This window comes from Mustela nigripes, chromosome 10, assembly GCF_022355385.1.
Source record: "Mustela nigripes isolate SB6536 chromosome 10, MUSNIG.SB6536, whole genome shotgun sequence".
Classification (NCBI taxonomy): Eukaryota; Metazoa; Chordata; class Mammalia; order Carnivora; family Mustelidae; genus Mustela; species Mustela nigripes.
The window spans coordinates 23,722,254-23,734,710 of NC_081566.1; positions in this window are offsets into that span (position 1 = coordinate 23,722,254).

The window sequence follows — 12,457 nt, forward strand, 5'->3', positions numbered from 1 at the left end:
CTATTTTTCTGGAGGACGGGATCAGCTGTGCAGGTGCTCTAGGAAATCCTGCCCTTAATAAGGGATTTTTCAAATTTCGACTGACCACTGGCTCTCCAGGCCTCAGCTATCCTCACTGTATTTATTTCTTTAGAAGATGTTCTTCCCCTCTCGTTTCTGGTTTGGGTCTAAAACACCTAGATCTGGCTGGTATTTGGATAGAAGGGCTAGCACTTTGTTGCCTCTTATACCCTAGGCTTTCCTGAACTTGGGGCCAATTCTACAGATGCCTGATGGAAAATATTTGGGGGAGCAAGAGAAAACTTATTTGTCAGTCCAGGATAGGGAAAATATGGCCTGAGGAAATGGGGGAGGATGGGGTAAAGACAGGAAGGGAGAGTGCCCTGGAGACACAGGGGAGGGGGGGTGAGTTCAGCCTACCTGATTTCCCTGGGGAGGAGCCCAGGGCGTGTGATGGGGGACCAAGGCCCAGAGAGAACCCATTCCCCTGGGGCCCCTCACACTGTGAAGAGAAGATGCCTACCATACCCAGGGATTCTTGCTGCTCTGAGTGGTCCTGTCCCACAGAGGACATGCCCAAGACAGCTGGGCCAGAGAAAGTTGTGTTGACAGGGAGGGCAAGGGATAAGGGGATGCAGGCAAGCACTGTGTTGCAGAGCAAGAAAGGAGCCAGGAAAGAGGAGACAGTTGGCATGTCCATTCAGTGTTCACCCATCGTTAGGAAGTTCTATAGTTGACTATGGTTTTAGAGTTTGTATTCATACCCATCATTTATTAGCTCTGGGTTCTTCCGCAACGTAGGCAACCTCTATCAGTTACCTATTAACTCTGTGCATCTTGTGCTATACTACACTATAGCCACTCCTCATCTTACTGTACTTCACAGATACTGCTTTTTTTTTTTTTTTTTTTTTTTTTTTACAAATAGAGGTTTGTATCAGGCAAGTCTGTTGGCTACATCTTCCCAGCAGCATTTGCTCACTTTGTGTCTCTGTGTCCCATCTGGGTCATCCTTGCAATATTTTGAACTTTCTCATAATTATATTTGTTGCGGTGATCTGTGGTTAGTGATTATCACTTGAGAGCTCACATCATGGTTAGCATTTTTGAGCATAAAGTATTTTAGTTCAGATCTGTACATTTTTTAAAGACATGGTGCTATTGCACACTTACTAGACTACAGTATAGTGTAAACATAACTTTCGCATGCACTGGGAAACCAAAAGATTCATTCGACTTACTTTATCGCAATATTTGCCTTATTGCATTGGTCTGGAACTGAACCATAATATAGCTGAGGTACTCCCGTATTATGTTATCATATAATTGTAATTTGGCTTGGGTGGCTGCAGGGTCAGCTGGGTCCCCCGCCTTATCCTATGGTCCTTTTTATTCATTGGTTAGTTCTGGGATTCTTTTTTTTTTAATTAAAGATTTTATTTATTTATTTGACACAGAGAGGGAGAGAAATCACAAGTAGGCAGAGAGGCAGGCAGAGAGAGAGGGGGAAGCAGGCTCCCCGCCAAGCAGAGAGCCCCATGCAGGGCTCGATCTCAGGACCTTGAGATCATAACCTGAGCCGAAGGCAGAGGGTTAACCCACTGAGCCACCCAGGAGCCCCAGGTCTGGGATTCTTAAATGGCAACTGGGTTCCAAGAAGAGAAGCTACAATATGCAAGAATGAATCAAGCCTCTGCTTAAGTCATCTTAACTGAAGAGACATTGGCCAGAGCAAATCACCTGCACAAGCAAGGAGTCACCAGAGGACGGGCTACACAAGGAAGTAGACCTTGGGAGGCCCGACTGACTTGGCGCCAGGGGCATGAGAGCCGATCACGCTCCCGAAGCCTGTTTTTTCATCTGAAAGATGGGGTTGATACTAGTATTTTATTAGGCTTTTTATCCCAGAATAAATAATGGATATAAAACATCTATCATCATGTCTAGCATTTAAAGATTTTTTTATTTATTCATTTGACAGACGGAGATCACAAGTAGGCAAAGAGGCAGGCAGAGAGAGAGGGAGAAATAGGCTCTCCGCTGAGCAGAGAGCCCGATGCGGAGCTTGATCCCAGGACCCTGAGATCATGACCTGAGCTGAAGGCAGAGGCTTTAACCCACCGAGCCACCCAGGTGCCCCCATCATGTCTAGTGTTTAGTAAGTCATCGGCAACTCTGCTTTTCTCATGATCATGGTCATTGCTACTATTATTATTCCTATCATACTTGCCCCTCAGATTTATCAGAGTATAGGGAGATGTGAGAGCGAAAAACCAGGAAGGCCTGACCTAATGAATGAAGTCAGGAAAGACTTTCTTGAGAAAACGGCAGATAAATTAAAAGTTTAGTAAGCTAGGTGCACCTGGGTAGCTTAGTTGTTTAAGTGACCAAGTCTTGATTTTTGCTCAGGTCATGACCTCAGTGTCATGAGATGGAGCCCTGCGCCCCTGCTCACTGTGGAGTCTGCTTGAGATTCTCTCCCTCTGCCCCTCTCTCGCTTGCACTCTCTCTCTCTTTCCCCGTCTCTCCAAAATAAATAAATAAATAAATAGATAAATAAATAAATAAATAAATCTTAAAACAAAAAAAAGTTTAGTAGGCTAAAGGAGTAGGTGGGGAAGAGCATTCCAGGAGAGGAAACCAGGTGTGCAAGGGCCCTGAGGTTGGGAGGAGTCTGTGGCAACTATCATAGCCAGGAAGACAGATGATTATGCCAGCCCACCTTCAACACTTGCATGGACCAGAGCAAGAGTATAAAGAGAGATCCCTAGATCATGTGTTCAAGTATTTAAAATTATAAACCTAGCTATCAATAAAATCTGTCTTACCCTCCTACCTAATCAGATGTACCCCTGGCTCACTCTGTTGGGCTTCCCAACCCCCCAGCTCCATCCTGTACCACAAGGGTCAGGTGCATATGCAGGTTCCCCCCACCCCTGATTGCCTATCCAAGCTTCTCCCCAGCAACAAAGAGGCATTGCCTAGCTACCCCTCAGCATCCTCTGGGCTGTGTTCACCAGTTCCTTGGGGTATGCTCACCAGGTATATGGCCCACTTTCAGGATGGACCCAGGGAACAGGGCTATAGGATATCCAAGGAGGTCATTCTAGGGTCTTGGGTACCCAGAGTATGGTCCAGAAAGGAGGGCACAGTCTCTGAATGGACACATCCCCTTGGTCCATGGGTTATTTGTCCCATAGGGAGGAGATTATCAAAAGGAGGGTCTAAGGGGAGATCCTAAAACATAAGGCCCAAGGCAGGTCCCCTCACACCAAGAACAACACTTGCTCTGGGAACCCAGGGAAAATAACCAAGGCCAGGGGACGGGAGGCGGGTCAGGGAAGGCTTCCTGGAGAAGGAAATGCCCGAACCCAATATTTTCCAGCAGAGGAAGCATCTGCTGCAAAATTGAAGTACATCATATAATAAATCCAATGTTCTTTAAAATCAAATAGGCATTGCTTCAGCTAAGTGACAGATGTTTTAGCTTTACTTAAGGAGGCATTTCTCTTTTAACCCCTTTATTTGGCAAGATTGTAAGTGTTCTGATCAATTGTGATTTCAGTTGGGAAGTCTTACTTTAGTTGGCTCCCATAAGGCTTAGGAGAGAGTAGTCAGGGGTCTATGCACTCATGTCTAAGTTGTTACCAGAGGGATGAGAAAGATGTTCTCTCTCTTTTTTTCAAAGGATTTTATTTATTTATGAGAGAGAGAGGAAACACGAGCAGAGGGAGAGGCAGATGGAGAAGCAGGCTGCACGGCTGAGCACAGAGCCCAATATAGGGCTTGATCCCAGGACCCTGGGATCAGGACTTGAGCTGAGGACAGACGCATAACTGACTGAGCCCCCCAGGTACCCTAAGAAAGATGTTCTTAATAAGCGGTTAGCTTGAAAAGTCTTTTAATGACTCATACGATTGGATTTAATCACAGTACTTCATGTGAAATACCCATTTGCTAAGAGTGGGGAGGGGGAAAGAAGATTGAGTGAATGCAGATGGGAATGCAGAAAATGAACATGGCACCACTCTTTCCCTTCTAACACAATGTGAACTGAGGGCCCCAGGGCCATCATGCACCAATGCCCCCTCCCATCCCCGAAGTCAAGATAGCCGCCCTTGATCTTTAAGCGCTAGAATACTTGACAGATGGAAGGATTTGTTCCAATATTTTAAAAATTTATCTATCGCACTGTGAACATGAGAATTGTGCTCTGGTTTGTGGACATCCAAGGGTGGGAAAAGTAAGCTATGGTGGCAAGATTAAATGCACTAAAGGGAGCCAGAAATTTTGTATTTTTTATAGAGTTATCTCAGTTATTTGGCTCAAGGGGAAAATGGCAATGTTAGGATGGACTACTAATTACCAGCCACGGCCCAGAAGAGAACCTGGGAGGGTCCATGCCTGGTGGGGTATGAGAGCAAAGGCCTGTGACCCACCAGCTGAGGGTCTGCTCAGCAGCCCAGTGCAATGACTTTGTAAGAAAGGGGCAGCCTCCCAGGGAATTTCTTCCTAATTCTTCTTGCCCCATTCAAATCCTACCAAGAGAGAAATAATATAAAGCTAGATGAGGCCAAAATATCTGGAACAAAGGAAAAGGAGAGAGGAGGGGAAAATGAACTCTAGAGTCACCACTTTGGGAAGACTGGGAAGAAAGGCAAAACCACCCAGAGATACTCAATTTAGGGAAAGGTTATATTATTATTACTATGTTACCAATAGTGAATTTTTTTTATTTTTTCCAATAGTGAATTTTAACTGAGTGCTTACTATATGCTCAGCAGTGCTAAAGTTTACAAATTTTGGCTCTCCGAGGAACATATACACATCCTATGAGGAAAGTGCTCATATTAACTTACTTTACAGATGAAGACAGGAGGCTTGCAGAGGGTGAGTCCAAAGTGGGAGGGAACTCGATGGATTCATTTTGGACAGAATGAATTTCGGATGACATGGGCTCTGATCGGGGAGCCCCAGGAGTGGTACAAATCAGAAATGGTACCTGGAGGTTGGAGGTGGGACAGGCAAGCAGATTTTCACTGCCTATCTTTTAGTGTCTTTTGAATGTTGAACCATATGAACGTATTATCTGTTCAATAAATAAAGTTTTTTTTTTTTAATCAGGAAATGAGGAAAGCTGAAGTTGAGGAAAGGTCAGTATGGAAAAAGTGGCTTTGAGAGTCAGGTGGTATAGAAGACAATGGTATGGACCTCAGCTGGGCAACTTCCAGAGACAGAAGTTCAGCAGGCATCAGTGAGCCAAGATGGGAGACATCTGTTTGTCACTTTTAATGAGCTAGTAGGAAGCAAACTTAATACTCTCTGGGGTCACAGTCGGACTCTTAACAGATGAAAGTTAACTCTGGGTTTGTAGAAGTATTTAGGAGACACTGGCAGATTCTTACCACCTGAGTCATCCAGGAAACATTTATCCTGAAGAGAAGTAAACTTCTCTACAACTAGTGATAGAAACTCGCAGGAATGACTCACAACCCCATACCTACCTCCTGAAGCAGCTGGCTCGAGCATTTTAGTAAGAGGCCAAGGCAGCTATGCCACTGGGCAGAACTTAATTATGTATCACTTGGTTTCTTTAATGTTTCCTGAGCTAAGTAGGATTATTAAATGTTTTATGTTTAATCTGTACCTACTGCAAGCAAGGTTGGGTCTGAATGCCCAGGAGAACCATTCCTCCAAGTTTCAACCCTTCCAGCTCCCTGGCCAGCCTTTTGTCAGTACCAAATACATGATGAATGAACTGGGAGGACGGAGATGCTGTTGAGAAAGGGTTGTGAGAAAGGGTTGTGTTCAGCAGGAGACAAATGAGAAGCACAGAACAGTAAAGCCAACAGGTACCTGCCGGGTGGAAAAGGCAGTGGTTCTCAAACCTGAGCAGGCATCAGGATCTTGGGCTTCTTAAGACATGGGTTCCATCACAAGTTTCTAATTAGGGCCTGGGGCCTGAGAATTTGCATTTCTGACAACTTTCGAGATGATGCTATTTTATTTTACCACACGGGGACACCTGAGCTAGCGCAAGCTCTTCATCTCACAAAGGGAAAACTGAGGCCCAGGGGTTTACATAACTGTCCTAGATCCCTAGTTAAATGGCAGAGTTAGGATCAGAGTCTTAATCACTGTCCTTCCCTCATCTCTAAATGTATCAGCCCATATTTCCTAAAATTAAGAACACTGTCTTTTCATAAACACAAGGCAATTACAATATCAGGAAATTGACATTCCCCCTTTGTCATTAATAAATATCTTGTGAGGAGCTACCTTGACACTTTGTGGGTATATTTCTCATCATACTCTACCCACTAATTTCATCACCCAGGAGTAAGTCTCATTGAAGCACCTATTAACATGGTGGTTGCCAACTGGTGATTCACTAACTCTATCCTTTCTTCTACATTTATTAGTTAGAATCATACTGTCAGGAACGTTTCTCCTCCCTCCCTCATTCATTCATTCATTTATTCTTATCAGTATGGTCAGCTCCCTTTCTACTACATGGCTCTGCTGCTTATAATATTATTTCAGAGATGGTTTAGTAGTTTATCACATTGGTTCAAAAACCAAGTTGAATATTTTTTTTTTCAGACCATAAACTTCCTGACAATCCTCCTCTTTCTTGCCAGTGAAGACTCCAAGCTAGAGCCCCAAGGAATATCAGTAGTCTTAAAGAGTGCCAGAGCTATTGCTTGGGGTCATATTTTCCAAGGTCATAATAGCTATTTTTAAAAATTTTTCCTTAAAGCCACTGCCTTCATCATTCCCCATCCACCCTTAATTCCTCTTAGACCACATGTGGCATGAGTCTAAGGACCATATTATGGTCCTCAAGCTAAAGGAGGATCCCATCCTCAAGTTCGGATATGGGGAGGGAGGCAGACAGAGCTGCTCATGGCCAAACCCAGGATACTGCAAAGGAAAAAACTGCCTTACTTGGCCAGCTCGCTCTCTCTCTCTGGTCATCCTCCACTCCGTTGTCCCTGGGGTAACCTAAGGAGGGACACTTGGCTTGCATTGGTATTCGGTTGTATGAGTCCAAAGGAAAATGCCAACTCAGAAGTAAATATTTGCCATTTTGGACTACTAATTACATTATATGATTAAAAAGAAACAAGTGTTTACCCCATCCTTGATTTCGCCATCATGTCATTGTGCAAGAGAAAGAAATCAGCAGTTCATCAGAAGCAAGATGTGGCTTCAAAAAAATCTAAATACTTTTTGTTTTTAGAAACAGATATGGCTGACTCAAAATTACAAAGAAATGAAAACTTCATTTTGGGCTCCATATATTCCTGCCCTCTAGGATATATTGCAAGGGAAATTCCTCTCAGGATTTGGCCATTTATGACAGGAATATCAGAATTCTCTGGGAGTACAACATCAGACTGAACCAGGTTGAGTCAGAATGTTGGACACAGCAGTTTTCAAATTCTGGAGACACTACCCCTCCCACCCCCGCCCAAGGGACATCCTGTAGAGGGTGAATGCATTTTTACGGTCATTAGTAGGATAGACATTTCATGGGCGGAGGCCACCATGTTCAATGTCCTGCCATACATAGGACAGCTCCTACAGCATGAATTTTCTTGCCCAAAATGCCAATAATATGCCCTGGATAAACAATCAACAAGTTTCTCTCCCCAGGGATTTAGAATTAGATGAAGATTCCACGTCACTATGACTGCTCTCTTGAATCAAAGAGCTGTAACTCTAGGTACTGTTGGCCGTGGCCACTATCCACTGAGTGGACTGAGTAAGAGACAGAGAATCTGCAGTGAGAAAGGGCTCACACAGGTGTGTATGAAGAAACAGGGAAGTGACAAGGTCTTATTCCCACTCTCATTCAAGCTGCTGCCTCATACTACAATTTAGGCTCATCTACAATACTGGTACTTACAAATAAGACTCTTAACTTCAGAGAGACTAACTGTCATCTGCCACATGCACTGAGCAACAGAACTAGCTGGTATGTTGAGGGAGAGAGGGAAGCAGAAGCAGAGAGAAGCAGAGATGTTGCCCAAAGTCTCTAAGATTCCTGGTTGGTTTCTGAGGCCCAGCTGCCCCTGGTGGCAGGTGGCCTAAGAGGTAGCTCCTAGGAGATAGGAACTCTCCAGAAGGGGCAGGCAGTTCCAGATGGAGAAGAGATCTGGGCAGCAAACTGTATGAGTCTATTCCACCTCCAGTAGGAGGTCAGCCCAGGCTGAGCCTGGAAATCCCTTCCGCAGAAAGGACCAGCATGAGTTTGAATGAAGCAAAGCTGTTTACAGTGGATTTGAGTGCCAGAGTCCTAAACTTGAGTGCCAGAATCCTAAACCCTCTGGATTAGGGGTCAGCTAACAAAATACCTGCGTGCTTAAAAAAAAAAAAAAGAAAGCCATTTTCTTTAAAAGGAAAACAAAACCAAAAATACCCCCTCACACTCAAGGGAAAAACATCTCTTAAAATCTTGGCTTTGTTTTCTTCACTAGCTTTTAATCTGCTTGAGTAGGATACTCAAGTCTGTGCTGAGGATGGTAGGTTCCATTTCTGTTACTGTTTGAACTTGATGAGATGCAGAGGAAAGTTATGGTTTCGTGGTGGATTTCTGCGGGTTGGTGCTTAACTGCACGGCTGTAGCTTCTTTAGCTGAAGGGGAGATTAGAGAGGGAGAATATAATTCCCAGAACTTTGGTTTTGGAGCTAGCAAATCATTTAACAAAGAGGAAGGTGTGGCTTCTGAGGTGGTGGTTTCTGTTGGCCCCTGCCATTACAGGCAGTGGGTAGGGACAGATGAAAGAAAGATGGCGGGTGCCATAGTGTTCTGTGGCATGGCGTGGGTGTGAGATCTGAAATTTTCCTTCCAGCCTCATTTTGCTTTTCTTGGATTTCTGAGTTGATGCTGGGATTCCCATGATTGATTCTCAGCACTTCTCACTGTGATTATACTCTTGTTACTTCCCTACCCATCACTCCCTTAACAGAGTCCCTCATACTTGGGCTCCCAACATGGAACTAGCTTCAGAATTGGTGACTTTAAAACATGAATTATTCCAAAAAATGTATCTCAATTTCAGGAACGGAAACACTTTTTTTTTTTAAAAAACAAGGCAAAGTTGAGTCTTGTGAAATACTTATCTGATTAACCCCTTACAGCTAACTAAAAAGCCATTTCTGATGATAAATATCTCCCGAAGCTGAGTTTCACCAGTTCAGTCCTCCTTGCTACTGGACCGTTCCAAGTCTGGAAACCTGTGGACTTACCCCCAGTGGGAAGCAGCACCTGACATGTGGTGGGCAACCAGTCAATGCAACCTGAACTGGACTAAAGCTGAGCCTGAATTCTGAGCTGATTTGTGCCATCAGTTTACAGATTTCATTTTATTTATTTGAGATGGGGGGTGGGGTGGGAGAGGGAGAGCACAGAGGGAGAGGGAGAAACAGACTCCCTGATGAGCAGAGAGCCCAATGCAGGGCTCAATCCTAGGATCCCAAGATCATGACCTGAGCCAAAGCCTGACGCTTAACTGACTGAGCCACATAGGTGCCCCATGCTTCACTTTTGAGCATCTGTTGCACTACTGTCCCCTGTGCCACTCCCCAGTCTGCTTACCACACGCCACACTGGCCTTCTCTCTGATCCTTGAACAGGTCGCTCTCCCCTGCCCCTGAGCAATCACTCTTGCAGTTCCCTCTGTCTGGGGTGCTTTGCTCCTACACTCTGCAAGGTTGGTGCTTCTTACCACTTGGGTCTCCGCTGAAACACCATCTCTTAGGAAGTCTTTCCTGATGCCTGACACTCTCCATTACTTCACCTGCTTGTTTTTCTCTGCAGTGCTTATCATAATATATATGTTTACTGGCTTATCATAACCTTCTCCCCCTAAACTGCAAGGGCAGGGAATTGTCTATATTCTTTCTCACTCTATCTTCAGAACCAGGCTTCCAGGAATCCATATACATGGAATGCCTTTTCCAAAATTAAAAAGGCTGCCTCCTCCTCTGAGAAGACCCAGCCCCTGCTGGACACCTGGCTTGGGGAGCCAGGCAGGCATGGGCTGTATTTCAGTCCCTCCTGGCTCCTTGACCAGTTTCCCTTGCTCAGTGAACAACCTATATAACTGTGTGCTATCTCTGCCCAGCACCATGCCCAGTGCTTGCAGATAAGAGAAACATAATATTAATTGGATGAATAAATAGACTTTACTGAACTTTAACTTATAAGAAAATGTGCCATTTCAAGTGTTTGGTTAGATGAATTTTGACAAAGGCATGTACACATGTAACCACTATCATCACTGAGATACATAAATTCTATTACTCATGTAGGGTGCCTGGGTGGATCAGTCAGTTTAGCCTCTACCTTTAGTTCAGATTATGACCCCAGGATCCTGGGATCGAGCCCCGAATTGGACTCTGAGTCTGCTTCTCCCTGTCCCTCTGCCTGCTGCTCCCCTTGCTTATGCTCTTGCTCTCTTTCTCTCTCTGTCAAACAAATAAATAAAATCTTTAAAAAAAAAGTTTCCTCGTGTCCTTTTGTATTTGTCTCTCCTCCCACACACTGAACCCCGCCCCGCCGCCTCAAGCAATCGCTGAATCTTTTAATTTTATTTAGTTACATCTCTCTTCTTTGCAAAAGAATTTAAAAATGACCTTAAAAGGGAATAAATACATCAAAATCAATAAAAGAGAGAGAATAAAGAGGAACAAGCAAGACTAAGAGGAGCAACCCTAGACCTTCTGGGATCGACCTTGAAGACTGAAGCTTAGTGTGGCCTCCTTAGAGCCAAGGCAAAGAGGGAAAAGTAGTATTTCAATTACTCTCTGAGAGCAAAAAGCATTTCATTTGTCTTGGGGCAGATGAAGTTTCCCTAGCACAAAGGTCTGAGAGATTCTTCACACCAGAGATTCGAAGGAAGATTTTGGAAGATGCTCTGAATGGTATCTTCAAAGAGTTTCATCGCAAACGCAGCAGGAAGTCACTGGTCTATTTCTTTCTGACAATCTTCTGTAAACATTCTTATAGCAAATATTAAGGTATCTCTCCTAAACAAGGAGACCTGACTGGGTTTTTCGGGAAAGTGGGAGAATAAACAATGTCATGTTATCTTCTCTAGCGAGGTCTGGAGCTCAGCGATCCTTTATTGTCCTGGCGAGCAGCGTTTTTGCTTTGAAACCCAGGTGGGTAGGTGGGAGGTTTAACGGCTCAGTTGTGAAACTTAAAAGAGCCTGGCCAGCATCCCTGTCTAGATCAAAGGCCCCCCAGCCCTGCTGGGAGCTATGCTGGGAGTGGGGCATGTGTCTGAGGAACAGCCAGGATTTTCTTAAGGAATTGCTTTTGGAGCTGGGCCAGCGTGAGCTGGGGCTCCGCTGAGATGCCAAACTTCTACACTTGAACATGGAAGATATTGTGGGCAAGCGTCGACAGTCTCTTACTGCAGACATAGACCTATCTTAGCAATGTTTTTGGGAGTCTGAGTTCTAAGCCATCCCACCCTTGCCTGTTGATAGGTTAGCGAGTCCCTGAAATAAATACCCTCTTTCCTGCCGGATTCGGAATTGGCTGAGAAATAAGAAAAAAGGGCAAGTTAGCTCGCTGTCGAGTTCCCTGTTCTGTAGTTCTCTCATCCCCAAGACAGACAGTGGACGAGTGGGTTCTCATTTACCTTCTAAAACCCCCTTGCTCCTGTCTTCACTCCTCTTGCTAAGCTTTACCTATGATTTGTCTTAAAAGCAAGCTCTGAATTCTTTATGAATTGTGCATTTGTTATAAGAGGACATCTTCACAGAAGTGATGTTTGTCTCTTTGTTTTCAGACCCCGACAGCTGGACAAAGAGGATGATTCTGTGTTCTCCCTCAGGTTTCTGAGTCAAACCAAAGAAAACAAACACAGAGGATCCCAAGTCATAGTGGGTCGTGTATCCCTTACTTTGGTCCGGACCCTGAAAAGCGATCTGGGGTTTTTCATCAGTTTGGTCTGTTTGTTGAGTTCAAGGTCATTTCGGGTTGAACAGAATGTCATGCTGTTTTTCCAGCCCTTGAACAGCCAGAGAATGCAAAGCACATTTTGTAGTTAGGTTTTGCACACACAGGGTTCCAAGATAAACTCAATACATATGTTCTGATTCATTCACACTTTAGTCACTAAATAACTATTTGATATCTAAGTAGGCTTCAGAGTTTTAACCAAAAATCTTTTCAAAGTATTCCTTCCTTTGAACCCAACACTCATATTTTCCTAAGAATCAGAGTGAATAATGGCCAGCAGAGTTTGCAGATATTTGAAACAATGCACAAATCCCTTTCTCCCTCAACTTCAGCGTTCCTTCAAAACCTGTTATATGCAAAAAAAAAAAAAAAAAACCACAAAAAAAAAACAAAAAAACCAACCCACAAACAACCCCCCCAAAAACCTGTTATATGCATAATCATAATTTTGGAAAACAAAAACATAAATATGGGGTG